The sequence below is a fragment of the Anthonomus grandis genome, chromosome 11 (genome assembly GCF_022605725.1).
Source record: "Anthonomus grandis grandis chromosome 11, icAntGran1.3, whole genome shotgun sequence".
Lineage (NCBI taxonomy): Eukaryota > Metazoa > Arthropoda > Insecta > Coleoptera > Curculionidae > Anthonomus > Anthonomus grandis.
Window position 1 is genome coordinate 17,513,548 of NC_065556.1, and position 27,882 is coordinate 17,541,429.

General features: G+C 32.5%; 1 protein-coding gene across 8 annotated transcripts in view; it reads right to left on the reverse strand.

Moving 5' to 3' along the window:
• The window catches only part of LOC126742310 (calmodulin-binding transcription activator 2), a 999,827-nt gene that overhangs the window by 507,780 nt on the left and 464,165 nt on the right, over nucleotides 1–27,882 (reverse strand). The window lies entirely within an intron of this gene.

Consider the following 27,882-nt stretch of genomic DNA (forward strand, 5'->3'; position numbering starts at 1 on the left):
AAATGAAAAAACCCAAACTTTGAAGGCCTATATCTCGGCTTCTATGGGAGCTATCGGGAAAATTCCAATGGTTTTGTCTTAGTTTCGTCCTTCTGAATACAACGAGGCTATCTGCAAGGTCGTAGCTCCCATATTAGCTGAGATCTTGCATTTTTGTGGCCCATTTTTGGGCTCAAAAACGGGGTCGAAAATTGACTTTTTTCCGAATTTTCCGAATTTTTGTAATAATTTTTATATATATTGTAGAAAGTGTACGAACTCTAGAACCTTGCCTTGTAATACACCACATTATAATGTTTTAAAAGTACTTATTGTTAATTTTTACAATTTCACTTTTAAGCTTTTGATTTTTGGTCCATTTTGTGCTTCATGTTCTTTAAGTTTTGGTATAAAATATCACGTGCGACGGTGTCCAAGACTCCAAAAACTGCAACCTGCACCATCTATACTTTCTTACTCTAAAACCATATTGTTTTCCATAAAATAAATTGCATTTATATCAAAAAAATAAGTAATATCTGGTTGAGGCATTTTTCGATTTTTTTTTAAATTGGTGATTACCGATAAAGTCCATTGTTGTTCATACTATGCTTATTTCAAGTTTCAAAAACAGGAGTTATAAAAGAGATTTTTCAGTCCGGTGTAATGTTGAAAGTTGTGCTAGATTAAGTGCAGGTTTTAAAATTTAAATTTTTTTATTATAATGGATCAGATTTTATTTTGGTTGAAATATGTTTTATAAGCTCCTCGCCATTTAGAGATAGAAGCTACGCATAATGTACAATCTTTAAGAAAACTCATAGGCTCATTATTTACATATTAAAGTATAACAAGGAAAAATGTTTTGCTAAATACTATTTGTAAAAAAGAATATATTTTAGAAACTGTCTATAAGGAGATATTTTGGAGAATTGTGTGTGGTTTTTAATTACAATTATTTAAGTTTTTATTAAACTATTAAAAACAATAAAACACCATTTTGTGTGGCTACACTTAATAAAAAAATATGTAATTTTTCTTCCTGACGATTTTATGTCCTACTTTTAAATGTTGGCTTCTTAGACGAATGTAAATTTCTTCCTCATGGCACTGTTGATCGCCATAATTATCGGTACTATTCCGACGCGAATCTACGAATTTACCATGAGGTTGATACTCAACACCCTCAAAAGTTTGAATTGGTATTTTTGGTAATCACATAATTGAACCAATATTTTTACCGGGAAATTTAAATGGATATAGGTACTTAGACCTTTTAGAGAATGCCGTTAACCCAGCATTGACTGAAATTATGGAAAACAACCAACGCTACCGTGAAGAAAATGCGATACGTCAGCAAGACGGGGCTCCTCCCCATTATGCATTACCAATACGGCAGTTTCTGGATGAAGCGTTTCCTGGTAGCTGGATTGGGAGAAGGGGTGATATCGAATGGCCAGCGAGATCACCCGATTTATGTCCACTTGATTTCTTTTTGTAAGGACATCTGAAATCGAAAATTTATGCCAGCCAACCTGAATCGTTAGAAGATTTACAGAACTGCATCATTCATGAATGCCAACAAATAACACCCGATATTCTTCACAATGTCCGGGAACACTTTGAACAGTTAGTATACTATTGTATGGAAGTAAACGACGGACATTTTTAAGATTTAATAAGATAATAGGTGGTAATCAATAAAATTAAATTAGATTGCTCTGAAACCCGCAGCTTAAATTTAAAAAACAAAGCGCTATTGTAAAGAAAATTGAATTGCCTTGAAGATGTATCACAACACACCGCTTCTCATTTAAAAAATAAGGGTGACTGCCGCCCCCGCTAAGGGGTTGAATTTGTGGGGTTAAAAATTTAAACAAAAAATCGTTTTTCTAAAATGAAAAATCGACGAGTGCGAGCGTTTATTTTTTGTAAATCAAAAACCTCTAAAAACTAGCGCTAGTATTAAATAATGGTATTGTTTCAATATCTTTAACAAGCTGTCATACTGCAAAAACTTTAATTAGCAATTTTAAACTTGGAAGTTGTAACTAGAATGAAAAAACCTTTAAAATAAGCTATACTTATCACTTAACCCCTATCAAGGGGTTGAAATTAAGTATAAAAAATTGTCCCCCTAAAATCAAAAATCGACGAGTTCAGCATATTTTTATTAATTCAGCAGTTCGAGATATTTATATTTTTGCACCCTTTCTATTTGTTTTCCGTTAAGTGTAAGAAAACAATTAGTATTTGAGTTTATACTTATAACCACAAATTTAGTTTTTTTGGAGTTTATAGTGAGTCCTACTTCTTGACATTCCTCGTCGACTCTCTGTCTAATAGAGTTTGAAGATCTTAAATAAAATCTACACTCTCAGCCATTATAGCGGTATCATTGCTACAAATAAAAGTAATAAATATTATTGTATATTGACCTTTTTATGCCAATTCAGTAAAAACAATAATATTATTCATAAATAATAAAATGTTACTTAAATTGAGTAATTAGAAATAAATTGGCAATAAATTATATTTTAAAATTAATTTGTAACATAAAATTTTTGCAGCAATTTATTTATTAATTGTCCCAAACAGATTCGGCGAGGCGGCGAGCAAAAAATACTCGTATATTTTACCAGGGGGTTAAAACCTCAGCGTAATTACAATATAAATATTGCAGACGGAAACAAAAATAATTTCAATAACGTTTATACAAATCGGATTTAATTTTACAAGCGATAATGACCGTTGTCCAATTAAATTCGGCCGTTTAATTTCCAGTAGGTATCCGGACTAAGCGACGATTGAATCGAAAAATAATTCAAAATAATTCAAGTTTGTCATTTCGGCGGACGCGGTCATCGCGCGGAGTAAAACAAAACATTTCGACGTACATAGTAAAATTACATATTAAAATTTAATTAATTCTGCATTACATTGTACTAACAAAGAGATATTAATATTTGAAATTATAATTTTCCGCCCCGTAGGTACTTTCAATATGATTTACATTGTTATCTATTGTCAGTTTCATTTAATTAATAATTTTGTACCCGTAGTAATTTTGTATTTTAAGAAAATTTGTATGTCAAAGACACAGATTTTAAAAATCAATAAGTCTTAAGCATGTTTTTGTTTAGGGGTCAGCAAAATAAATTTGTTATTTGTATGACTTATTATAACTGTGCATACTTAAAATATTCTTTAAAATCAAATAAATAATCCAAAATATAAATAAACTCCTTGACAATGCGTACACTTTGAAACACATACTAAAATAGACGTAGGCCATTTCAGTACAAATATATGTAAATTAAGAATGTTATAAAAAAGGTCAAAGTGTGACCAGAAATTATACACGCCAATTAGAAATTTCTTATATATAATATCTCGAACAAAAAAAAATTGGTGCTTAGTCTCTGTGGGAACCCTTAAGTATGGCTAGTGCAATTTTAAATGCTTTAAATAATTATTTAAAAATTGTCCTATTTATCTATGGTCTTAAGCTAGCATCTGATGAAAAAACTCTTTATAGGCAAGTAACTAAATACAAGGACAAATAACAAGAATCAAAATCAAACAACAAAAAAGAAAAAAACAAGAATACCAAGATTTATTGACAATACATTTAGTTTATAAGTAAAGGTGAAAAAAAGCTCCCAGAAAAGGCTTCAAAGGTTGAACCATATGAAAGGTTCACCTATAGAGAATTTCCAAGCCTTTCTGCTGTCTTCTGGCTAATAAGGTTCTAGATCAAGTATTCAGCAGGGTCTTAAAATGACAGTCTGGATCATTGCAAAACCTGGAGTGAATATACCTGCAAAATCTTATCTGAACTCTTTCCAGTCTGTGAACTTGAAATGCATAGTTTGGGCTTGAAACAGAGGAGACATATTTCACTGGTTCTGTCAAAGATTGTCAAAGAGAAAGTACAGTATTTTTAGGGAAGTACTGTGATTAAGATTTCTGGTACTACCTTTAATTAATCCTAGACACTTCAGAAATAGATTTATTAATAATGTGCCGTGAATATCAAGTAGCAGTTCCAAATACCTTATTTCTTGCACCCACTCCAAACGAGTATAGTTCATATGTTAAATAATGTTAAATGATTTTTTGCCTTAGAAAATATGATGACTTTGATCTGGAGATATTGGGATTTATTCCATTGGCGTGGCACCAAAGTGCCAGATTATTAAGGTCACCTTGAAGTGCAAACCATTCATCAGGGCATGAAACTCTCCTGAAGAACTTGGTTTATGACTAAGGTTAGAACAAAATTTAATACCATTGATAAAAAATTGAACAGCAGAGCACCCAGGTGAGACTCCTGTGGCACCTTTAAGGAGACTGCTAATGCGATAGATGTGAAGTTGTTATTACCCGCGCATTTTGAGTTCTACCAGTAAGATAGCTCTTCAACCAATTCAAAAGAGAACCCAATATGTCAATACCAAGAACTTTACTGAGTAAGATCTTATCATTTACTCTGTCAAATGCCTTGAAGACGTCAGTGTAAATAGAATGAATCTCCTTACCGCTTTCCAAGGCACCTACCATAGCCTAGCATGTCAGCACATGCGAGCAACTTCTGCTGATGATTCTATTTAAAACCAAATTATTTCTCAATAATTTTAGAACCCAAAGAGGAAGTCTTTAAAAAACTTATTTTTATTAATTTGATTTTTTTTTAATTTGATTTAATCAGTTGTGGAAAACTGACTGAACCGAATTTTCCGAAACTCATTGACGTCAAAGGGCTCCACAAAAAGCTCTTCTGAAAAGGCGCTTTTGAGAATAAGCCCTGTAAAAATAGAGTTTTCCTGTGCTTAAAAATTTTAGTGCAGTACCGCGTGGTACTTAACCGGTTGTAAGGCCTAAGTTTACTTTCAAGTGATGCGGATGAAATAGCGCTTTTTTACGTAAATGCAGCTTTCTTTTTTGTAAAAACTATTTTTCGTAATAAGAAACTCTTCCATTGATCAACGAAAAATAAGTGATTTTTTTACAGAAATTATATTTTTTCTACTATAAAAAAAATCCTAAAATTCACTTGCTTACGCTAGTGAACATACAGGGTAAGCTGCGTTAAAACTTTTTAAGTTTTTCGTAATAACTGTTTATTTACGGTTCCTAGAAGTTTCTTACTTACAGTATTTAAATACCTTTTTAAAAATTATTTTTTGACGCAAAATACAACTTTCTACGTAAAGTAGTTTTTGCTATACATTTTTTTGACTTTGACGCTTAATAGTGGCATACCTATGACACTTTTGAAAACCATTAATTCACTTAGACACCTTGGAATTTATCTGGCTGTAATCCAATAAAATCCATTTTTATTTAAATATTACCATTTTTTAGCAAAATGCCATTTTCGATCGAAAACTCCAAAAATAGACAGTTACAACGAAGCAGTCATAACGTCGACACCCTGGTAGAACCCCTCATAGTGCAATAAGTTGCTGGTCCAGCAGCCCATGTAAAAGCATAAGAACGTTGTCACAATCAAATCGTATATGGCCAGACGGCCTATCCGCGATTCAATTGCTAAATTGGGTAGAAACCGACTTAATAATTTAAAAAATTAGAGGCTTAAAATGGAACGAAATGATCGAGAAATGATAGTGACGATATCTGAAAACCTTGAATTTTCCTTTTGAATATGTCCATATCTTTTATGGTATCGTATTGATTGAGCTAGGAAAAGTCGCCGTGTGATGATATTTTACAGATTTACATTTTCAAGCGCAATGGGTGGAATAAGGACAACTATATGATTATCAAAACGAATTAAGTTAATTTTTTACATTGAATAATGAGTGGGAGTAGGATATTAGTGTGGGAAAAGTTTATTATTATTATTAATAGGATAATTTTATATGGTTTTTAAAAAAAATATTAATATAACTAAAACTATAATAAATATATATTTGTAATATACAGCGGGCTGTTAAGGTCACGTGACCACCAACGCTTTTTTTCTGTGAGGCCAGTTTGATTGAAATTTAGCATTTAAGGTTTTTTTGGGAAAGCGTTATTAATTTTTTACAAATTTTTGAAAAATTAAGGTTAAAGGTCACGTTGCTATCAAAACTTTTTTCCTATTAGTCTGATTTGATTAAAATTTAAATTTTGAGGTTTATTTGGGAAACACTTACTGATTTTTTACAAATTTAAAAAAAATAAGTTTATTAAAGATCACGTGAGTGTCAGAATTATTTCCTATTAGTTCGATTTGATCAAATTTTAGTAAATGGTGATGAGTGAAGAAAATTTTCACCGTGACGTACCTTCATCCTTTGCACATAAGATGGTGAAAACCCGAAAAAAATATTTGCTATAGAACCAAAGTTATAAGAAATTATGTTCGACCGGTCACAAAAATCGATTCATCTGTAACGAGCACCTTTTTCAAAAGTTAAAGGTTAATTAAATAAACCTCCTAGATCTGACAACATCGTCGCTGAAATACTAGAGAGCAGCGGCAATAAAGGCTCAAAGCTACTACATCAGATCTGCACAAATGTATAGGAAAACAGTAACTCAGTCTACATCCCTCCATATAAAAAAAGAGTTAAAGATGAGTGAAGCTATTACGTAGACATCTATAAAGTTCTTTTACAGTTTATACAGGAATTATTAAAGAATCACCTCAGATTCCCCCAGAACAAGCACGGTTTCACAACAAGCGAGGTCAAATTATGAACCTAGGATAGACACCATCGAAAAATTATAACGAGAAAGAGTACAACGTATTTAGTATATCGTACAATGGGAATGACTATGGAGAATCCTGAGTATGGAGAGTCCCGAAACATTTTATATTAATTCTGTATGACAAGAATAACGCACACGTATAAATAGAAGAGAAACCCTCAACAGATGTTAGCGTCGGAAAGGAGTCAGATAAGGTTACATTCTCTCCCCAATTCTCTTTAACATATGCGGAGAACGGATTATTAGAGAATTTCTAGGAAACTGGGAGAGCAAACTCTCCTGTTAGCGGAGAAAATGTCCAACCTCCAATATTCCAACCAATATTCAGATGACACGAGAGTTTTGCCATAAAACGAGTACAGTATTATGCGTGAGATACTTCAAGTATATTCGGCTACTTTGAAATTAGGCCTACAATAAAACAAGACCAAATGCGGTCTCAATGTCACTTTAAGTCATCCATAATAATAGGGAAACCAATAACACTGTCAATTATCTTGATGCCAAAATACCCAACAAAGGAGACTTCGAACCAGAAATCAGTGAAAGGATTGGAATGACGAAAGGAGCTTTGAGTAGACTAGTTAGAATCTGACCATAATATCCAGAAAAAAACCAAGGTGAGACTTCTTAAAGCACTGTTATTTTTCATCGCAACCTATGTGTCAGAATCTTGGACGTTGAATGTAGAATGCCGCAAGAGAATAGATTGTTGCATTGGACAGCAGATAGTTTTGGAACAAATATATCCATACGCAGAGAACTAAATAGTCGGTATCATGAAAGACTCTTCCTAAGAATCCGGAGGCGCATATTTAAATATTTGGGTCACGTGATATGGAAGGACGGGATGGAGAAAATAGTAATTCAAGGGAAAGTGGACGGGAAAAGAATGAGAGGCTGTAAGATTTATAGAGATAAATATGTCAATAGCAGAAATAATGAGAACCATAGACTATAGAGATCTATGACGAAGTCTTGTATCATGAATAATTACGATGTTCGAAATCGAGCAATGACTGGCGAGAAAGAGAGATAATAGAACAAAGATTTTTTATATCTCTTCTTATTATAAGAAACTTCCTTATGATACGTAGCTTCTGACCATGCTTAGGTTTACTTTAAAATGTTCTTTAAAAAATTGTACAACAAAAAGCTTCAAAGTTTGAACATACCGTTTTAGTGATACATTTAATAGAAGACATATAATTGCCTAATAATATACTTGAAAGAACTGTACAAAAAAGTTCGTATGTCTGATCACATCTTACGTGAACAAAGAAAGAAAACTTAAACAAAAATATGTCTTAATGTATAATTAAGTGTCATATATCAGACCAAGATTTATCTTTTATACACTTTAATAATAAGAACACAACAAACATGAAAAATAGAAGTTGAATTTTCTTTTATTTAGAATTTCTGCACCTCTTAAGAGTTAATGAAACACATAATTTCAATGCACTAAGATACATTATGTATCATACTTCCCATACCTACATTATTTCAATATTCCGGCTATATTATAATGACGAGCGTCAAAATTATTCCCATTCAACCCTCGACACTCGACACGCCTATTCAAAACTGCATCTCACTAGAAAATCAACCCTAAAGCGTAATAAAAAACATAAAAATAATAATAATAACGATGCTTCCTGGGCTAAAAATATTCTTTATACTTTTAAAAAAATATATGGCAACGAGGGTAGAAACCTAACATTAGAGGGAGTAAATAAAAATGACCCGGTTTATTGAGGCATGATATACGTACATAAAATGTCACAAATATGGAGATTTATTAAATTTATGTTTCGAATAATATTTTCTTTATGTATTTATTCGTGTTTTGCTAATTTTATATGTTAAAATAACGAATAGCGGCATAAAGTATATTTATTTAATATAACAAAAAATTATTATATGAGTAATAAAGCTGTATAAGTCTATTTATAAAAAACCTTTATGATATAAAAAGGAAAAGGATACAATTAAGAAACCATTTTATGAATTGTCCAATTTTTATTGAGAACGTCGACAAACTGCATCCAGAACTGCAAGAGGTAAATATAAATTTTTAAACAGAATCGATAATTTTATTTTAAATAAAACACTTAAAAAAATTAAATCTTCAAAAATTTAATTTTTCAATTTTTTCTTTGTTTATTAATAGTAAATTTTGTATTGAAATTAAACCTTACTTTTTATTTAGACCTAAATACATTAAAAAAAAATTGGGATAGTTGCATTAAAAATTTAAAAAATCAATTATAAAATCCTAATTAATATTTAATTTATAAAAATAAATTAATTTATTTTAATTTAAGTCTGTGATTCTACCTTGATCCCATAAAAGTTTCTTGTTCTAACTCAAAAAGTCATTTCTTTGATGACCTAAGAAAGGTCAGGAACAAAAATAAAACTGTACATAAATTCAGTCTATTAAAACGAACAATGAACCCTGAAAACGGTACTTAAATATGCAAAAAACCGTTATTCCCGTGTTATCTAGGGAAAAGCAAAATAGCATACTTGTTGTAGCAGCTACCCCTAGGACTCAATAATTTTAAATGAGACTAAGGTCGTGTATCACATAATTGACAAGGTCTATTCCTACCATTTATATTTTTTTCGTTTTAAGTTGTTGTGATCTCTGGATAGGACAAACAGCAGCTTGCCACTATGTTTTAGATTGTTAAAGGGAAAAATGGATATTTGTTGAGTTTTATGAGGAGGAAAGCAATATTTTGTATTTAAGATAATTATTAAATTTAAATTTAAACGAACCATCAGTTATACGTTAGTAATAGGTATATATTTTTCTAATAATTATGTAAAACTAATAAATGAAATACTTACGGAATAACAAAAAATCGAGGTTGATGTATGGATTGCAATAAGTAGGATGACATGTCATTACTCACCTGAAAAGAAATAAAAAATATATAAAAATAGAAATTAAACGAATCTTCTGAATTTCACTATTTTTGTACATGGCACAAATATGTAAAATTTTTAATAACATTTTAAGATTTTCCCATAGGGTATAGAGAAAAAAACAGAATTATTTCTGTATCACTTTTTTACAGGACCTATATGTTCACTATATTTAAAAAGTACTGATTTATTACCAATAATTAAACATATTTAAAAATTAGTTGAAAAATCCGAAACTTTGTCAGTTGATTGCAGGAAAACTATATGTTCTTTCTTCATAGTTCAAGCGCTTTTCCATTTTATTGTCCTTGTGAATTTAGCAAGATAATCTATAATATCCTGGACCTTATAGCTTCTAAGATTTTGAAAATTTCGAGCAATTTTCTACTATAAGTAGTGGTAAGCCCTAAGGGTACTGGGTCATTAACGGTGATGCTAAATCGCCAGACGCCCAGGCCTTTAAGGTTATTAACAAAGTCCTGATTGTTAAGATAAAAAATCAAGAAAAAGATTTTCAGCAAGTCAAAGAAGACTTAAGAAAAAAAGTAAGCCCTAACGATATTGGTGTAGGATAATTACTAAGAAAACCCTCTAAAAATAGAGGTATTATTATACCTAATTGTGTAAATGAAAAGTCTATCTAATATTCAGGAGCAAATTAGATCATAGAATTAAAGTAGTGCATATACGGATAAAGTAACGGATAAAGAGCTTTTATTAAAGATCGATAGAAAAATGAAAATCCTAAGGAAAACCAAAGTTGTAAGAGGCAAGTCTACTATAGTACTTGAAATGGAATCATTGTGTAATCATTAATGATTATATAAGAAGGTGTTTTAGGTGTTGTCAGTATGGCCATATTATTGAGGATTGTTAGAAATTATCTTGCCACTTGGAATTTAAACAAATGTAAATCTTACAAGAAAATAGAAGACATTCAACGGTGTAAGTACATAAAATAGCAATTAAACATTAGTGCTGGAGTTAACTGCAGTATGGTGACACCTAAAACAATATTCTGGAGTGAGACACAAGTTTCGTCTTAGATTAACTTATGTGAATTGAATATTAACGGGTATAAGCTAATTGCTCTTACTTGTACTACCAACAATACTAGAACAGAGGGGGTAAATAAGGAGTGATATTTAATATAATATTTTAACTGTGTTGGAATGTTATAAATTATCTGTGGTTATTGTTTTTTGAAGTCTAATTAAAAATATTTGCGTAATATATTTTTTTAAATTTGTATAATCCACCATAGAAAGAAGTTTCCAAATTTGTCTTTTTTTATTGGTGCCACAGTACATAATGGAATATTTAATCATTTTATGTCAGTAACAATTATTAAGCTTAAACAAATAGTAAAAACCTTAAAAATGTGGATGGTACTATTTGTAGTTATGAGAAAGTACTACAAGTTTTCATAAAAAATCAAGTACTTAAATTTTTTAAAAGAAATAAGATTATTGTTTCTAGCCAATCAAAGTTTAGGAAGAATCACAATTGCGAATCGATTGTTATATGATGATTTTCTCAGGGCCGTTGATTGTGATAACTTTATTTTCTCATTTTTTTTTTGGATTTCAGGAGAGCTTTTTAAACAGTAGATAAGTCTCTTTTGTTAAACAGATTAAAGCACTTAGGAGTTAAATATTATGTTTCAAAAGTTTATTATATAAATTGTGTTTATAAGTCTATAAGTGTAAAATACGGTTTACCACCAGGTATGGTTTTAGGTTCACTGCTTTTTTTAAATTTATATTAGTAATATGGTAAGAGTGACATAGAAGTGTTAAATTATCTTGGTTACTGACGCCACGATGCTTCATAAATAAGCTCTATAAGTCTAAATGTTTCAACTCCATACTCACTATCCTCAAAATTGAATGGGATGGTGTTTTGGGCGACTATATTATATGGTACTTTAAATTTTCAAAAATACATTTAGTTGATGCAAAAGCAAGATCTTTCTGCTTTTTAAATCCTTCCTGATTTATACCTGGGGTCATGATAAAAGAATTTTTAACAAATACTTTTTCCAACCGTCTTACTAGTGGGACTGACGGTGTGAAATGGCCTACTTAATTTCCAGATTTGACCCCAAATGACTTTATTTTTGGAGTTTATCTTGGGGCGATCATTTACAAACACAAATTCTGTAGGCAAAGAAATGTAGAGAAGTTGTGAGTGAAAGTAATTGATTGTGCATTTAATTTTACCAGAATTTCATGAAAATGTACCTATTGGCTTTTATGATAGGTTACCTTAAGATTAAGGCAAAGAAGGAGATGGGTTTAAAGCTTTTGTTTAAAGAATAAAGTTTATTTTGAAAAGTTTCAATTTACTTTTGTATAGGGTTTAAATTTTTATCTACATTTATCAAAAATTATATTCTATTGTTATTAGAATAATGCTTTAATTTCCATGATTATTATATTCTATGTAGGCTGGTATTTTAGAAATGCCTAAACTTTCGTTTAATATTTTGTAAAATGTTATTAAAGAAATATCAGTAATAAAAGTGTTACGATAAAAGTAAGTCGCTTACTAACATTGTACTGAAAATACGAAGCAGGCAAGCAGCAGAGCGCACGAAATGCATGCCTGTGTATTTCTATATTTTGCCACTCTATGCGCAATGATCAATTCTCCAACCTGTATATCCCATGCATATCAGAAGAATTAATTTGTTTTAGTTTTAAGATTTACTTCTATTGGACAGTCATTAGTATTGCACAAAAATTTAAGAGAATATTCCTTAGGTCAAAATATTAAAAAAAACATCACATGCAAAAATGCCTTGTGGAGATACAGGGCGTTGAAATTTTAATTTAATTTTAAATTTTTTTATATAATTTGAAATTAAACGAGAATAGCCATATAAAATTAGATATTAGAAGGAGGTTTTCTAAGGTGCTAAATTTTAATTTTTGAATAGTTTTTATATCACTAATAGAGGGCACCACGTACTACATTTTGAGTTTTTAAAAACAATAATGAAAACAGCCATTTATTCAATTTCCTTCTTAAAATATCAAAGGTTTTGACAAAAGGCAAAAGTGATTGACATGACGTAAAACATCAACTAGGAGTAGAGGTTATAACAGTTGTTGAAAGTGATGCCCCCCACTTCAATGCAAGCACCTACCCTACGAACCACTGATTGCCGTACTTGTTTAAAAATGCCTTCGGAGTTTCGAATTGTTGCGCAATTTGTCACTATCATATTTCTTAACTCTTTAACATTTTCAATTGGAAAATAGTCTAAACTAATTGTTATAGGTAACCCCAGAGGAAAAAGTGTAATAGTTTAAGTCGGGAGATCGCGGACGCCACTCTTGTGGACCTCCGTGGCCTATCCAGCGATTGAGATATTCTCTATCTAAATATTCTCGAGCATCTAAAGCTTTTAGTGCGCTGGAGAGCCATCGTGCATAAAATCCATTAAACATCTTAGCTCAAGACAGGCTTCTTCTAATAATAAAGGCAGTTCCTCTTCGAGAAAATGCCCATAAACATCTCCAGTTAGTTGTTCTGGCAAAAAAATGAACCAATTAAGTTATCTCTAATAATTCTGCGAAAATTGTTGCGGGTACCAACTTTCATTAATTTCATGTAGAATATGCTTTATTTGTGAATAGTATTTGTATCACAAACTGAGGATTTTCTTCTATGTTTCGTTGAAGCCATCGACAAAATGCAAGTCTTTGAGGAAAATTACCTGGTAAAAGTGCCTACACTCGCTTTAAATGGTAAGGATATAAGAGTTCCCTCTTCACTATTCTGGAGACTATCGATTGACCAAATATTTAGTGTTGTGGCAATCTTTCTTATACTTGTTGTAGTGTCCTTTTCCTGTTTGGTTTAATACTGCCTCTTTTACAGTCGCAACTGTGTAAGGTCGTTCATTGTTAGCGGTCAATTTCTTAAAACTACCATTTTTACTGAGTTGCTTCCACCAGATATTGTGAGGTAAACAATTGTACATTTTTTAGTTAAGTAAGGGTTTACATATGGACTTTACAGGCTCGTTGAAGAACTAGACAACCAGAAAAAGCACTCTTCCTATGACCCTATGACCATGCTCAAAGGAGAAAAACCAAAAGAAGAAACTGAAAGCTGTGAACAAAGACAAACTTTACTTCTTTCAGCCACACTAACGAAAGGAATCGCTGAACTGGCCGACTTTACTATGAAGGATCACGTTTTCATTGGGGCACTTGACGAATCGGAATCCACAAATCCTGACCTGATACAGTTAAACAAATATTTATGATCGCTGATGGAAGCGAATAAACTTATGGCAATGTAAATCTTTCTTCATAAATACGCGTTCCTTTGTAGGCATTGGCGCTCGCAATGCCGTACACAAAATCCATATCACAGATTTCTCTGTTACTATAATTCATTTGAAATGAAAATTGTCAAATATAGAAAAGTCCCTATGAACTTCAGTACAGGGATGGGTCACCTACTGCATTTAACAAACTAATATTTTATTTACTAAAAAGGATTACAAAAATACAACAATATTAATAACAAAAACTTGAAGATAGAGTGTATTCAAATTTGGACTAAGAATCAACTTTTTTTTTTGCATTACAACAAAAATGAAGTGCCCATATTTTTTTGAAGTTTACTTTTTATTTTTGTTTATTATTTTATAAGTATTTTCGGACATAGGTTTATACGAAGTTTTTTCAATGTTTGACCCCAGGAATACGGCCTTAAATTTTCATGCAATATTGTAACGAAATTCGGGAACACACTTTTATTGTCAACGTCAAAAACACTAACCTAACTCGCTTTGACTGTCGTTTAATTGTTTCCAAGGTAAAAACTGACTAAACAATTAAAACTGAATGATTTGTCACGAAGCGCGTCCTTTTTAAAACCCGATGGAACAGTTTCGAAATATTTAGAATTATCTTCATTGTTTTTGCCCAAAAAGACCAATAATTTTAGGAGAATACTGACAGTCAAAGCAAGCAAGTATACAAATTCTAGAAAATTAGAACTACAGGGATTTACAATAATATAACCTAAATAACCTAAATTGGGGCCAAAATGGGGCTCTCGAACAAGATGAACTACCTAAAAACTAAACACTATAGATGAAAATAATAAACCAAACGTAAGTAGAACCCTAAAGAAACCCTACGAATCAACTTTAACTACACAATACTAATAAAATTGTACAAAAACTAGCAGAATAATTAACGTATTTACATTTTCATAATACTGCTCCCCTCTCAAGTTTGATCGTCCCGATCAAACATGGGACCACCTGAGTCATGATAGGGCGCCAGCCGGACGATGTTTACAATTTTCATCTTTGCTGTCGGATGTCGCTGGATACGGTACACCACGTCGTTGATTCTGGTGACCACATTGAATGGACCTTCCCAATCCTTCTGGAGCTTTGGTGACTTGCCCTTCGTCCTCCGTGGATTGTATAACCAGACTTTATCCCCAGGATTAAAACCGGTAGAATTTGCCTTTATGTCATAACGTGATTTCATTCTGTTACTTTCTAGATGAAGTTTATCCCGTGCTTGTTCGTGAACAATTTGTAAACGCTCTTGTAAATGGTCGACGTACTCCTCCAGGGTTTCAGACTTATGGGGTCTTCCAGTAATAATGTCCAAAGGTAAACGAAGTTCATCACCGTAGACAACTTTTGCCGGGCTTTTTCCAGTTGACTTGTGGATAGAAGAACGATATGCCAATAGGAATGGTTGTATACAGGTATCCCAGTCGGTTTGCTTAGAGTTTACTACCATCCTTAAATAGGTTTCAAATGTGCGGTTAAATCTTTCAACCATTCCATCAGACTGAGGGTGTAGTGGGGTTGTACGGGTCTTATTGATTCCCAGCAACTGGCATACTTGTTGGAATATTTGTGACTCAAAGTTCCTTCCTTGGTCTGAATGTATCTCTCTGGGTACACCAAATCGACAAATCCAGTTCTGGAACAGCACTTCAGCTACTGTCGTTGCTTCTTGGTTTGGAATCGGATAAACCTCGGGCCACTTACTAAAGTAATCCATAGCAACAAGAGCATATCGGTTTCCGGAGCTACTAGTAGGAAAGGGTCCTGCTACGTCTATGGCAATTCGTTCAAAAGGTGCACCAACAAGATACTGCATCATCTTTCCTCTTGTCCGGGTTTTTGGTCCCTTGCTTGACGAACACTGCTCACACTGTCGGCACCAGCGTTCAACATCTTGATGACTGTTCAGCCAGTAAAACCGTTCTCTCACTTTTGCCAAGGTCTTACTAACTCCAAAATGTCCTCCGCCGACACCGCCATGAACAGCTTCAAGGACTTCCGGAATACGTTTTCGAGGAAGGACTGTCAGATATGTCTTTTCTTTTCCATCTACGCTCTCCCAGACTCTTTTTAATACTCCATCTTTTATAACCAATGAATTCCATTGAGACCAATAAGCTTTAAGTTCTGGAGATTTGTCAGAAATGTCTTTCCATTCTGGTTTTGAAATTTCTCGAGATTTCAGTTCGTAAATAAGACCAAATACTGGGTCATCACACTGATCTTGGATTAAACTAGCTACATCCCACTCTTTAGAACTGTGAAGGCCAATACGATTACAAGTAAATATCTCTGGATGCTGTTTTGATTCCTTTTTAAAACAATGTTGACATGTTTCAATACAGGGTCTTCTCGATAAAGCATCGGCATTTTGGTGATATGCGCCTTTCCTATGTTCTATTGTAAAGTCATACTCTTGTAATCGTTGAAGCCACCTTGCTATTTGTCCTTCGGGGTTTTTAAACTGAAACAGCCATTTCAACGAAGCATGGTCGGTTCTAAGGATAAATCGTTGACCATACAAATATTTATGGAAATGTTCAATAGCTTTTACTGCTGACAATAGCTCTCGTCTAGTGACACAATAGTTTCTTTCTGGTTTTGATAATGTTTTACTGAAATAAGCTATTACTTGCTCGCCATCTTCATATTTTTGTGATAGAACGGCCCCAATTCCAACATTACTCGCATCGGTATCCAAAATAAAAGTTTGTCCAGGAATCGGATATGTTAAAATTGGAGATGTGCAAAGTGCTCTCTTTAACTGTTGAAATGCTTCTTCACAGTCTGTTGACCAACTAAATACCACTTTGTCCTCCGTGAGCTTATGTAGAGGCTTTGCAAGATTAGCGAAATTTCTTACAAATCTTCTGTAATAGGTACAAAGGCCCAGAAAGCTTCTTAACTGGTGTTTGTCAGTGGGTCGTGGCCATTTTTCGATCGCCTCTACTTTATCTGGATCAGTCTTGACACCTTTTTCTGATATTACATGGCCAAGGTATCGAACTTCTTTTTGAAATAAGCAACATTTTTTAGGACTTAGCTTCAGGTTGGCCTCTCGCAGTTTAACAAATACCTTTTGAATATTCTTCAAATGATCTTCAAATGTTTTCCCCAGTATGATAACGTCATCCAGATAAACTAAACATGATTCCCAAGTCATTCCACGTAAAACTGTGTCCATAAGTCTCTCAAAGGTAGCTGGAGCATTGCAGAGTCCAAAGGGCATTACTGTAAACTGCCAAAGTCCTGTTCCAGTCGAGAATGCGGTCTTTTCCTTATCTTCTGGGTGCATATTTACCTGCCAGTATCCACTCTTTAGATCGAGTGTTGAGAACCATTGTGAACCTGATAGCGTGTCCGGGGTGTCGTCAATTCTTGGTAGGGGATAACTGTCTTTCTTGGTAATATCATTCAGTCGCCGATAGTCTACACAAAATCTAGTGGATCCATCCTTTTTCTTCACTAGCACAACTGGAGATGTCCAAGGACTCTGAGAAGGCTCTATCACTCCTTGTGTCCTCATTTCTTGAAGCATTGAGGAAACTTCTCCTTGTTTAGCTATCGGAATTCTTCGAGGTGCTTGTTTAATCGGAGTATTGTCTCCAGTGTTAATTCGATGCTGCACCAAATCAGTTCTTCCCAGGTCTTTATCGTGCAAGGAAAACACATCTTGATTTTCTTCAAGAAGACGTCGCAATTTACTACACTGGTCCATGGTTAAATTGGCAGAAGATTCTTCAAATAGGTTTTGTAAACATACAGGAAAAGGTCTGTTTAAATAACGACTTCTATCAGCATTTTTCATGACTGCCACTACTTCAGAGCATACGCCAATGTTCTCTCCTTGTTTCAGGTGTTGATCATATCCTTTTAAATTTACCATTCGAACCAAAATAGTAGATTTCTTCTGCGTAGTTAACGTCTTGGCTGGAAAAATTCCTTGACCATATAGTTTGCATTTTTCCATGGGCTCAATCAAAACAGTTTCTCCCTCTTTTCCTCCAGTTGTAGCATAAACCACCACCTCTGAATTTCCTGGTATAGTAACATCCTTGAATAACTTAACGACTCTGGTATTTACTTTATCTTCATATAGGTGGTGCATAAAAATCTCTTCATTTCTCGTCGTCAATATCCGGTTATATACATCCATTTTAAACTGCTGAGCATTCATAACATCTAATCCTAATATGACATCATCCATGATTTCTACCACTAGTACTGGCTGTTGGAATGTTGTTAAGCCAATGGTGACTGTAGCTTCGTGCAATCCAAGAATCGGGATCCTTTTTCCATTTGCAGACTCCAGAATTAAATTGGGTGGTGCTGAGAGCCTACAGTGTGCTACGATGTTCGGCTTCACGATAGTATGACTTGATCCTGTATCCACTACCATCTCACATTCACGGCCGCATATTTTTCCCGGTACTACCAAGCTCTCTCCAGGATGTGGCAGCCGGTTTAGTCTTATACGTGGGGCTTGGTAGCACCCAGCCAGCTTGCGCCCCATAAAGCTGACTAGTTGAAGTTTTCCTGGTTCCTTGGATCTCTTAAAGGCTTGGGGCATTGACGTTTAAGGTGCCCCTCCTCATTGCAATTCCAGCATTGCAATGGTCTTTTAGGTTTCCTCGCTAATAATGATTCAAGCTTCTTTAGGCGGTCTTCGAGATCACTTTCCGAAGTTCTGATTTGTCTTATTCGTGTCTGCCTTCTAGTTGCTTGAAAAGCTGCCTCATACTCTAGTCCATGGGCCAAAGCTTCTGATATACTTTTATGATGAGCCATCCTTAGAGCGTGGTTAGTATCTGGATCTCGAACTCCGTCAATAAAACAATTTATAGAAATTTGTTCTCGGAACTCTGTTGGGGCTGAAGGGTAAGCCAGATTTACTAATCGAGCAACATCGGCCTCAAACTGTTGGAGTCCTTCCTCGGGTTGTTGTCTTCTAGATTTCAATTGAGCCTGGTACACTTGTTGTAGATGGGCTTCACCGTATCTCATCTCTAAGGTACGCACCAGTACGTCGAAATTGAGCTGATCCTCAGATGGCACCATTCTTAATATTTCTGTAGCTTCTCCTCTAAGGCTTAGCTTAAGATTGATTGCCTTTTCTTCGTTATCCCAGCGATTTCCCCTAGCAGCGGCCTCAAATTGATTCAAACAGGTACTCCAAGCTTCTTTGCCGTCGAATTTTGGTGGCTTTACTTTCATCATTGTTTGCATTCCAGGATCGGGATGAAGAGGAGTCCGTTTTACTTTCATCTCTAGTTCTTGGATCTTTTTTTGTACTTGCCCCAATTCTTCTTCTACTGTTGCTTCAAAGTTAGTCATTAATTGTTTCTGATTCTTCTCCAGATCTTCTTTAAGTTGTAAAACTCGTTCCTCTTGTTTTCTGTCTCGTTCCTCCTGCTCCTTTTTAAGATTATTTTTTAAATTAAGTAAGTCATCTTTCATGGTTCGAATCAGGTCTTCATTTTCTTTCTTTAGGTCATCTTTCATGGTCCTTATCAGGTCTTCATTTTCCTTCTTCAGGTCAGATTTAATTGTCTTTAGTAAATCTTCCTGTTTCTTGTCTCGCTCTTCTTGTTTGCGGTCTCGTTCTTCTTGTTCTTCCTTCAGTTTACGGTCTCGTTCTTCTTGTTCTACCTTCTGTTTACGGTCTCGTTCTTCTTGTTCTTTCTTCTGTTTACGGTCTCGTTCTTCTTGTTTGCGGTCTCGTTCTTCTTGTTCTTCCTTCTGTTTACGGTCTCGTTGTTCTTGTTCTTCCTTCTGTTTACGGTCTCGTTCTTCTTGTTCTTCCTTCTGTTTACGGTCTCGTTGTTCTTGTTCTTCCTTCTGTTTACGGTCTCGTTCTTCTTGTTCTACTTTTTGCTCGTCAAACTTCCTTAATAGCAGCTCCATCAATTTCTCGGTCTCCATCTTGGCCTGACTTCTTGTTAAAGGCATCCACTAAAATGAGCTTCCAAATATCCTTTACTTCTGACACCAATTGTAACGAAATTCGGGAACACACTTTTATTGTCAACGTCAAAAACACTAACCTAACTCGCTTTGACTGTCGTTTAATTGTTTCCAAGGTAAAAACTGACTAAACAATTAAAACTGAATGATTTGTCACGAAGCGCGTCCTTTTTAAAACCCGATGGAACAGTTTCGAAATATTTAGAATTATCTTCATTGTTTTTGCCCAAAGAGACCAATAATTTTAGGAGAATACTGACAGTCAAAGCAAGCAAGTATACAAATTCTAGAAAATTAGAACTACAGGGATTTACAATAATATAACCTAAATAACCTAAATTGGGGCCAAAATGGGGCTCTCGAACAAGATGAACTACCTAAAAACTAAACACTATAGATGAAAATAATAAACCAAACGTAAGTAGAACCCTAAAGAAACCCTACGAATCAACTTTAGCTACACAATACTAATAAAATTGTACAAAAACTAGCAGAATAATTAACGTATTTACATTTTCATAATAATATTAATGATTTATCCTATATAACCAGTGACTCTCTTCAATTATTTGATATTTTATTCTGAATTGACTAACACTCATAAAAATATCAATAATTGATTAATTAGTAATATTAGAAAAAAAAATAAAAATACACAATAATATAAAAAAATACATTTATATTTTTTAATGGATTTTAGGAAAATTTACTTTAATTTTTCATAAGCAACAAAAAAAACAGTAAATCTAAAAAAATCTAAATATGAGAAAAAAATATTGTATTAAATCATCCTAAAATCAGAAATGGAGCTCACTTGCTACTTTCTATGTTAAAAGTGGAATTAAATGCTAAAATGGATACTAATAATAGTACCGCAAATTTATTATTAAAAACTATAAGCAATAAATATTATTATTAGATTGTAGTAAACTTAAACAGAATTTCATCAAAGCATGAAGAAAGCAATGGAGTAGCAATATACATCCATGACTTAGACATTCAATACCAAATTGACAAAAATTGTAGCGTATTTACTTCTGAGGTAATTGCCATTAGAGAGACATTTAAACTTGCCTTACAAGACAGCAACAAAAACTGTTATACTATCGGACTCCATGTCTATCCTTCAAGGCATTGAAAGGAGGTTATGCTTGGCCTAATAAAGTTTTCCCCATAATATGAAAAAATAAAAAATTAATACGTCGTTTATCCATTTTTAACAAAAAAGTAACATTTCTATGGGTTAAGGCTCATACAGGTATTAAAGGTAATAAGCGGATAAATTTTTTAGCCGAAAATAGTATTGCCGTCGGCAACTACATACCTGATTTTACTTGTCTCACCGATATAAACGCAATAATTAGGAAAAATACAAATGTTAAGTGGAATGATATTTGGGAAAATATTTGCAAAGAATCGCCAACAAGTTATTGCAAATTAGTTCTAAAAATACCCTCTGCACATTGGCATAATGAACTAAACGTGCCAAGGCATTTTAAAACAACTAAAATTTGTATGCAATTTAGACTTGCTTGCTTTTCAGCACACCTCAACAAAATTAAAGTATTACCTACAGATCTGTGCACAAATTGTAATGTTACATGTGACCTAAATCACATATTTTTTGAATGTAAAAAACATATTCAAGAAATCGACATGCTAGTGGTTAATTTACGCGTAGAATGTAAAGTAGCTAGTCCATTTAATATGGAGATGCACATATTGGGACTAGTAAGTGCAAAAATATTTAATTATCGAATAACCTTCCTAAGATTTTTTTTGGAATAGTTATCCTAGTTCCAGGTCTCATTCCCTTATATTTCCGTGGTTATTATTTCTTGTCAATATAATCCTTGTATAGCATTTCTTATTATACAGTGCATCTTTTTTATCTTTTGGGTCATAGGGTTTTACGTGTAATATTTTCAACCCCATGTCAGAACCTGTTCTATTTAATCGATAGGATTGAAACTTGGAACAAGTGAAGTTTAAGTTAACAGACTTTAAAAAATCTCTTTAAAAAATTTGCAAAAAAAATGCGAGAAACCTATTTAAAATACGTTTTTCTGATGAAAAAGTTTGCTTTTTCTGCACCTCGTAACCTTCATTACCTTTACACTTCAAAGCAGGTAGACAAATATCTGACAGTGACGCAAAATAATTTCCTCAAAAAATAGGTTTCTCGCAAATTTTTTTGCAAAATAATGGGATTTTTTAAAGTCTGTTAACTTAAACTTCACTTGTTTCAAGTTTCAATCCTATCGATTAAATAGAACAGGTTCTAACATGAGGTTGAAAATATTACACGTAAAACCCTATGACCCGAGATAAAAAAATGCACTGTATATTTTAATATATATGACATAATTTATATAAAAATAAATAGTAGAATTTTCTTTTCTATTCCAATTCCTCAAAGAAAATCAAGAATCTGCATGGAAAAATGAAGTGATCTGATTCAAAGATATTTAAAAAAAAATAACCTCCAATGCTAGACTTACATCCAAATGATAATCCGGCTTTTTAAACGAGGATAATTAACCTCAAAACAGCGACTTCCTGAAAGTACAAAAGAATTCTTTTAATTAAATTATATGATATTTGTGCATAACTTAAGTGGATACCATGTTCACTTTCTAATCCCAAATAAATACCTTTAAATTTTAATTTGAAAGTGATTACTATACAGTATTTCTGTTTGTTCTTGCTTTGCATTTCTTTTCTCTCCAGCGGCGTGAAGTGTATGGCACTGTCTTAAATGTTTTATGATAGGATATTGTAGCTAAGAACCATCCTATAAATTAGATATATTTAGATAATAAGAATATGATAACATCTTATTTCAAAAAAAATTACTAAATAATAAATAAATAATTTACAGAAAAATATAATAAATTAATAAAATTTAAAAAAATAAATACAAAGTTGTAGATTGAAGCAATAGCGTGATTTGCACTAAAAAAAAATTACATAATTTATTTCTATTTTTAAACTGAATTTGACTAGTGCCATTTTTGCTCCTTTTAGAGTTGCTAAGAGCACAGTAATACATTTGACAGCAAACATTTGAGAAGTGTTTTCTCTAATGGCTTTTAAACCCAAAGTTGTATCAAAAAACGCTACCACATAAACCATCTGTAAAATAAAAACATCTTATCTACATTTAGCACACCATAACCGACACGTTGCGCCACCATTTGCGTTCATTTAACCATCCACGAAATGGCGCCGAAGCCATTCGCAGACGCCCATAAACTTTATTGGCCCGCGAATAAATTTAGGCGTAATATTATATAAAAAAAAATGTATCACGTAGAAACAGTGAAATCGCAGAGTCGATATTAAAATTTTAAGGGTGTAAAAGAAGAGCTTTTGGGGGGCGCTTATGGGCCCTCGAAACGGGAATAAATCCAGGAGCGCGTCAGGAACAGGTGATCGGGATTGAAATAATAAGGTTCTTTATAGGGAAGGGCCGCGTTCGGTAATTTGAAAGGAGAAATCCCGGATAAGAGCGGTGTATTATTGGCAAAATATTCAGTTCGGATTTTACAGGTATTTTTTTTTACTTTTTTTTATTGGATTTTTGGTAAAGATACTCGTATAAATAAATCTGATTTTAAGAGACCTATATTGACATCAAAGCACACCATTTCATAACACTATATTATATTATGTTTATAATAAACAATATCACAGATACTCGTATATGTGAAATTGCTACTAGAAAAAAATATTCAAATTTAATAATAATAATAATAATAAGGCATTTATTTCCAACAGTCACCCACTTACAGGAAATACCGAAAAAATTGTGTACAACAGGTTTAAGGTTTAAAATTAAATAATACCATATAATATTAAGCTAAAGGAAAAGTTATGGAAGAGGCTTATAGACTAATAATAATTAAAGAAAACATACATGTACTCAAAGCATTACCTACCTACAAAATCTCTAAGAGAATTTCAAGACTTAAGATTATTGATTAAAAAATCCTAAGAAAGACATTGAAGCAACAAAGAGGTCCAAGTTTTTTTACAAAGAGTATTAAATAAGTTACACATATAATAAATGGCCAACCTTCATAAAATGTTATTTATTGCTCTATTACACTGAAATGTTCGAGAGTTTCTAGAGTTTAATCTGTGAAAAACAAAGCAAATTTGATTTAAAAATGAGCTACAGTCGATTTTAAAATTAACTAACTTATATAAAAAGACCACGGCCGCTACCACACGGCGCGGCGGTCGGCTAAGGCTTTCATGTTAAAACGTGCAAGCATTATATCTTGACATGTTCCTCTTACTGGATAAACACCATCGGTCTTGTACATTAAATATTTTAAAAATCTACGCTGAATTGACTCAATTTTATCAATCTCTACCTGATATACTGGATGCCATATAATTGAAGCGTACTCAAGCTTGGAGCGAACAAATGAACAATATAAGAACTGCACCACACTAACTTCATGAAAATTGCGACAATTTTTAATTATAAAAGCCAGAGATCTGGATGCTGCTATAACTGTATTATGGATATGATTTTTAAAGTTGAAATTTTGGTCAAAAGTAACACCCAAATCTTTAATTTCAAGACACCTAGACAAAGGAAAATTTTGTATTTCATAATTATGCTGAATAAAATTTTCGTTTCAACAAAGAGTTCCCTGAAAACACTTTGATACATTAAAAAAAGTCTGTTATTCCGACACCAGTCATATTATATTATTTAGTTCAGATTGAAGCTGTTGGTAATCAGATATGGTTTCATAAAATAGTCAGTGCAAGGTCATTGATCAACAACAAAAAAAGAAGCGGTCTCAAGTTTGCACCCTGTGGGACACCAGATCTTACGATGTATTGAGTAGAGCGAAAACCGTCGATTTCGACAAACTGCATTTGGTCTAGAAGGTACTTGACTTTTGTTGTTTAGGGCTTGACATATGTATTCGGAAAGACAACATAAATTGGTGATACATGATCTTCGTTCCATAAAACCATGTTGATCGGGCGATATTAGTGTACTTACTTGTGCGTGTAATTGTTTATGTATACAAATTTTAAAAAGCTTAGAAAAATTGCATAGAATTGATATCGGTTTATAGTTTCTAAGTTCTGACTTGTCGCCCTTTTTAAAAACTGGAATAACTCGCGCGATCTTCCAACAAGACGGAAACGAACCTGTTTGAATGGATAAGTTAAAAATGTGAGCTAATAGTTTCGCTAAAGGTGTAACGCAGTCTTTAACTAAAAAGCTTGGAATAGAATCGGTACCACATGTTAATCTGTTTTTGAGTTTTTTGGATTCTTCGATTATATCGGACTCTTGAACAGGTTTAATTAACACTGTGTTTTGATTATGCAGTAAAGTATGAGGAACAAAGTTGCTTGCATCTGAATCAATGAAAACGCTCTGGAAGAAATTAGCAAAAGCCTCAACTATTGACTTGGGATCCGAGAACTCATTAGTGCCATCTTTCACCACACCTGGTATTCTAGAGTCGCCCTTTTTCATCTGTATGTATGTCCAAAACTGAGAACTGTCAGCGTGGATATTATTTTGTAATTGACGTAAATAATTTAGAAATGTGCTATCAAGTAGTGTTTTAAGAGTTAATCTAGCAATTCGAAATATTTCATAGTAATAGTTAGTTTTGTGTTTTTTATATTTTTTGTAAGCTAATTTTTTATTTTCAATTAAGCGAATGATCTCAGAAGTGTACCAAGGGGGATATCTTCGTTTCCGATTTATTTTTAATGGTACAGTGGTTTTAAAAATATTATTAATTAAGTTATACAAAATGTCACAGGGTTTGTTAACGTCTGTGCATTTAAACAATTGCTTCCAATCGATATTCAAGATTAATTCATATAGAAGTGGAAAATTTGCCTTACGAAAGTTAAATGCCTTAGGAGCAGTCTTGCACAGCCCAAAAGGAGACGAATTTTTCATTAATTAAATTGTCAATATTGATAAGTAATAACATCCTAGAAAAATAATTTTATTGGGTATTGTTTTTTTTAAATATACATTTAAAATTATGTTAAGATTCAAGATCTAATATTTTTATAAAAATTAATTATTTTTTATACAAAATCCAAGGTATAATATAGGTTATGTAAAATACTAAGAAAAATTTACTTGAAAATTGGTTTGAAATTTATATGATATTTGAAATTTACTTACGGACTTTTAAAAAACTTTTTTAATTTAGTTAGTGCCAATATTTTGATTTTTAGCAAACCTGGGTGTAAATGTGAAAAATTTTACAAGGTTGGCTCCACCAAAAGTATACTTTGCTATCTATAGCGTGAAAAAAGTCAAGAATCAAAAAGCATAAAAACAAAACAAATTAATTATTTTTTTATTACTGTATTAATAGCAAATCTAAATGTTTCAAAAAAAAATTAAAAGTTACATTTTACACTTTTTTTCCATTGCTTACTTATACAATGGAAGACTAATAACATAAATTGTTTTTAAGGTAATAAAAAAACGGTTTCATAGTTTTTTTTAAAGATTTATCCAGAAATACTCAGAATTTCTTTAATTTTTCAGCGATATTCTAAAAAGCATCAATTATTATCATTAAATATAATCATCTCAACATGAAGATGTAATTAAAGAGGTCTCTTTTACTAAATATTTGGGTGTTGAGTCATATTTTGTTGAGTTTGGGGTGTAAGAATATTCGAAAGCTATTACGAACATTTTATATCTTAAGGCAAATTTTATGCAAAAAATTATTAATATCCGTATATAAATCTTTGGTGGAGTCACTTATCAGATATGGTACTGTTGTATGGGGAGGTCTGTATCAAAACTCTTTAAATTCCTTAAACGTAGTGCAGAAATATATCTTAAAAGTTGTGTTTGAAAAAAATAAGCTTTACTTAACAAATCTGTTATACTCCAGCGATATTTTCGATGTTCGATTAATCCATGCATTAGAGGTAATGTGCTTTATTAACGAAAAAACAACTATGTAATACATTATAATACCAGAAATTGCGTAAACAAATACTTAGTTACTCAAAAAATTAACACAAATTTGAACAAGAGATCTTTAAACTATATTGCACCAAAAATTTTTAATTTAATTCCAAACAACATCAAGAGTGTTTATAGGTTCAAAACATTTAAAAAATTATGTAAAGTCTTTATTTTCGAAAATAGAACAAAACTTAAAGGAAAACTCTTCATCTAGGTTAGATTTTTGTGAAAGTAAATTAGGGTTTGGGATTGGATGATGTGTATTCATTTGTATGTTTTGTTATTGTGGCTCTTTATTTTTGTAATGGTTAAGGTATACTTTACTAATTTTTTTTGTAAAAACAGTTAGGAGCACATGCAGATATTCAGTTATCTAGGTGCATAATTCGTAATTTTGCATATCTATGTTATGCATTATATTTATGTATGTTGATATATAAAATAAATAAATAACATAAATTAAATAAAAGATAATCACTTTTCTGTTTTTTTTTTTAAATTCCTTAAATTTGGGATATTCTACATACATAATAAATAAGGTGTAAGCCAGACTAGATTGCTAAATACTAGGACTTGGTTTCCAACGTTTGCTAACATGCAGCAACTAAACATGATATGCTCGCTCGTTTACACAATATATAAAATAAATAAAAAAAATATTATTAGTAATAAAGCTCAATTGTATACTTATTATAAAGACTAAAAAATATTATTTAACTTATCAGTAATTTTATATTAAAAGGAATAATACCAATACGTAGATAGAGCTTATATGTATGAAAGGTTCAACTAAATTGGTGTTGTTTAAGTTCATCCATTAAGACATGATGATGTATGATTCTCATAATACTAAGGAGGAAAAGATAAAGGCCAACTTGCACAAAGCTTGCAAAAGTAGATAGTACAGAATTTTAAATTATTTTAGAATTAACATTTATGCAATATATGC